Consider the following 4,516-nt stretch of genomic DNA (forward strand, 5'->3'; position numbering starts at 1 on the left):
TCTCTGGGACTGACTTTACACGCAATCAACAGGTACAATGTTAGCCGCTCAGCGCGTCACAACAAAGCAGCAACGGATCAACGCTTAACTAGTGCAGTATTAAACTGGCTAGTATAGGCAGTATTATGTAAAGCTGAATTTTTTTAAATGTATGTCCTGTTATGTTATTCCATCATCAAAAACATACTTGTAGTGTTGCTTTGATTCTTTCATCCATGTTTGAGGAATTATTTAATCTCCCATGGCAACCAGCTGTTCAAAACGCCTGGGTGGTCATAGCCCTGCCTTCCAGATGCAGCTCCACCTTGTTTTTTCCGCCTCACAGAGCAGCCCTCCCCAGTGATTCCTCCACTCAGCTCCTTCAGACTAGCTAGCAGCAATTAGCAAACACCTGGTGGAATTGTGCATTTGCTGAGAGCATTATAGGAACTACTTCTCAGTGCAAAAATAGTAAAATAAAGGAGCCATGTTGTGATGACATCCTGAGTTTCAGAAAGAGCAGGAGTTTCTTAAAGAAACAGAGACCCAATTTCAAGGTGTTAAGTTTCAAAGTCAACTTCCTTTTAACAGCTTCATTTTAAGTTATATTTAATCATTTTATACCAACTGAAGGTAAAGTTACTTGATAATGCTATAAAATGGCATTGTGTGGCTTGAACTCTGATTGGAGGATCACTATACCTCTGATTAAATAGACAAAGCAGGAGAGACTTAAATCCTTTTTGACCTAAAAAGTTAAATGTTCAGAGTTCTAACGAACAATGAAAGGCAGAGTCAACCAGACTTCCATAGCGTCTCCTTTTTAAAAAATCAGGTCTAACATACTGCCACCTACAGGTTTGTTGGTGATAGTGAAAAGTAAGGAAAAAATTTGTCACCGCAAATTATCAGCGATATTGACAAGCAGAAATACATCAGTAAGGCCACTAGATGGCAGCATAGAGTTATAGTTTTTCTTTTTAGGCAGTAATCTTAATTAATCTCGTTTATGCACGTTTAAAGACAAATACATTTATCAACTATAAAGCCTTACAAAAAACAACAAAGACCAACAAAACAAGCAGTAAGCCCTCAGCCATGACAAGTTGGAATATATAATAAATCAATTTTTATTGCATTCATTTGTCTTTTAATGGTTTAATGATTCATTTGTGAAATTGAGAAGAGAAAGCTGATGAGTTTTGTCGTCATGGTGAAGTTGGGGCTGCTGCTGAGTGGAGTCAGACATGAACACTTTTAGGCAAGTCTGTGTTATCTGATAAAAGTGAAGATGTGCAGTTGAAAATAATTTTGTATTTGCAATGAAGGTTAGGCATTTGGCTTTGTTTTGGACAGTGATTATTGGTTCTTAGCTAAACTGCTGTCTATAACAAAATGGTAGTTAATAAATTATACTAGCATGCTTTCAATAGGTTAGAATATAATTAAAAAGTCCATTTATTTTAGGAACTTTATTACTAACCGAAACACAACAAATATTTCTAATTATTAATTACACAGATGGATGTCTTAGAGCCTTTATTTATATTAATTATGATAATTTTTCACTTACAGCTAATAAAAACATGACAATTAAAATGAGAGTATTACATCAGACCAATACAAAAAAAACAATTTTACTACAGAAATGTTTACTTAATGAAAAATATGAACATATGTTTAATACCTGTATAAAGGTTATCACTTTTAAAAATTGTCCTTATTCTGATAAACCAGTTTCATTTAAATTCATAGTCAGTTTTTATATGACTGTAAAAGTTTTTTTTTTTAAACCTACCTGTATTTTTTTTTTGTTGTTTGTTTTTTGCATGTTACTTGTTGTGCCTGCATGTATTGAAGACTCAGCGCCTGCAGGTGGTGATAGTTGTTCATTTTGAAAAGTATGCTGAAGCCAGTAACCTGAAAGATTCAGTGCAATCTGCTGACATCAATACCATGTTGTATTAGGACAGTTGTCGATAGGAACAAAATAATTTGTTCTGGAAAATTTCTGACTTCTTTTCTGGCAAAATGTCAATTTTTCAAACTCAGAGATTTCCTTGTTTTTTCTACAAAATTGCTGAGATTAAACTCAAAATTTCTGAGATTTTTGGAGGAAATTTACTCCTTTTTCTTTCTATCATCAATGGCCGGTCATACACCAAGCCTAAAAATACAAAATAAGAGTTTTTTTTCCCACTTTTCTTTTAGTAAACATTTGATTTATCAAATACATGAAATTTGGACAAAACACCAAATAATAATTTAGAGTTGAAAAGACATAACAGCAGGAGTTGACCTGTCCACTGGGACTTTTTTTTTCAGAATTCCAGCTTTACTGGGAAGTCAACAACTCTGGTTGCACTGAAAGAAATGTGATAAAAGTTTCCGTGTGAAGAACAGCACAAAGCTCCGTCGACAGAGATCATCTGAACCCTGACTTCTGACTGGTTCTAAAAATCCTGTTGTTACTGATATTTAGCGTTAAAATCCCACAGCACAATCAGCCACTTCATCAGACCGAGCTGACCTCTGCTCCCTCAGCCTGACCTCAGCAGCCACCCCATGCCCACTGCTCACACCCTGTGACATTTCAGCTGAATTAAAGATGTGCTAAACAAGAAACTGTGTGTGTGATGCACAAAGACAGGGACTTTGGGTAAGCCTGGGGCAGCTGTTAAAAACTGACTAAACGCTGATGAATGCACGGTTAATGTGTGCCACGTTACTTTGGAATGATTTTACTCTGCTAGACAGCATCTATTAAAAGTATTCCCGCCTTTTTTCTGCTTTCATAAATCAATCATTGGCAACAAATGTGGCATTTTTTCGTAAAATCAAAAACAAAACAATAAAGTCTAATTCCTATGAAATAATGACAAAAATATTTCACATAAAATAAGTGATTGCATAAATATTCACCCCCTTCAGTACGGAACCCCAGATGAACCAGAGTATAGACCCTCCAGAACCCTCCAGAACCCTCCAGAACCAGCGGGATTTAAACTACAGTCACTGTAGAACCACTCACTGCACTCAGCTGATCTCCATTTCACTCATTGCCAGACTAGGGTTGGGGTTTTTTAAATTGTGTTTATTTTGTAGAAATCAGTTTTCACTTTGACTTCAGAGGTTTGTCTCATCTTTTTTGTCAGAAAAGCCACATTTTGTTGATCTTGACTGGTTTGTAAAAGCAAGAAACAGAGTTAAACATTCAAAGAGGTGAATACTTGCTATACTGTACAAATCTCCACTGATGCATAAAATTCACATTCTCTGATAGAGACCAGAGTCTTACTGCTCTTCTACATGTAACTTTTTCTGCACATTCCTACAGTGATTCATGAATATCATGTGGCAAAATCTACAGCTGCCCAAAGCCAGTTTTATGAAACTCTACTGAAACTCAACACAGTATGCCTCTGAAGACTCACCATAGTAATAAATCTCAGTCAGACAGTACAAATGGGGGTTTGGACGGCAAATACAAACCTGATGAGTTCCCTTACATCATCACTAGAAAGTTCTGATTAGTTTGGGGAAACTTCTGCTTTTGTTTCTTAATGACATTTTCATCTACCAAAGAAGACGATAAACAACATTAGGTTCACAAAAACGAAGAATGGCTTTCACAAAATCACTTTTTGTTTGTTTAATAAATGATATGCATCAGTAGGTTTGGTTCGACTATGAATAACAAAATCAGTATTTTATATCAAAATAATCAAGGATACCATGCGATGAGACAAGGTGAGAAGACACACATACACACACACACACACCCCCACACACACACGCACACACACACGCACACACACACACACACACACACACACACACACACGTCAATCTAAACACCCCCTTCAGATTTGTAGATATTTTTAATACATGAGGTCATATTAGGTCATAACATGGATGTTGGTGTTCTGGTTTTGGGCCGCTATGCAGAGCCAACAGAAATCCCTGTAAAGGAAGACAAAGGGCAGGACTGCTCTGCTTTGTGGTGGTTTGTGGTTTTGCTTGGCTGCAAGGGAGATTAAGCAGAAATACAGGGAAACCCGTTAAGACTAATTAGCACATCTGTGGATGGTTCCTCATTATATATCTGCAGCAGTGAGGTCGAACATAGCAGGAGACTCCAAGAACAGATATGCAGGAAAACAGAAATAATGTAAATACTCTGTCTGCACTAGATGAAGCATCACTCACCTCATAAAAGCTAATGCTTGGAGTGGTTCCAACTGAAAGCAAGGTGACCTACTTTCTGATTAATTCAGGGAATAATTACACTGGTCAACAGCCAAAAAATTGTCTGAGGTTTTTCAACTGTTTTAGAGTGACTTTGATGTGCTGAATCCATCAGGACATAAAAGAGATATGAAGACATAATGTTCAATTCACATGTACTTACCCTTATCAGTGTTTATTATTAAATTTATAGAAATCCAAGTTTGTAATATTTAATTAATATACTCTGTTAAAAAACATTTTTTTTCTCTTAAAACCTTTTTTAGATGATAAATACTAACAGAGATGA

The sequence above is a fragment of the Poecilia mexicana genome, unplaced genomic scaffold, assembly GCF_051168715.1.
Source record: "Poecilia mexicana isolate PSO_F unplaced genomic scaffold, ASM5116871v1 scaffold_6, whole genome shotgun sequence".
Taxonomy (NCBI): domain Eukaryota; kingdom Metazoa; phylum Chordata; class Actinopteri; order Cyprinodontiformes; family Poeciliidae; genus Poecilia; species Poecilia mexicana.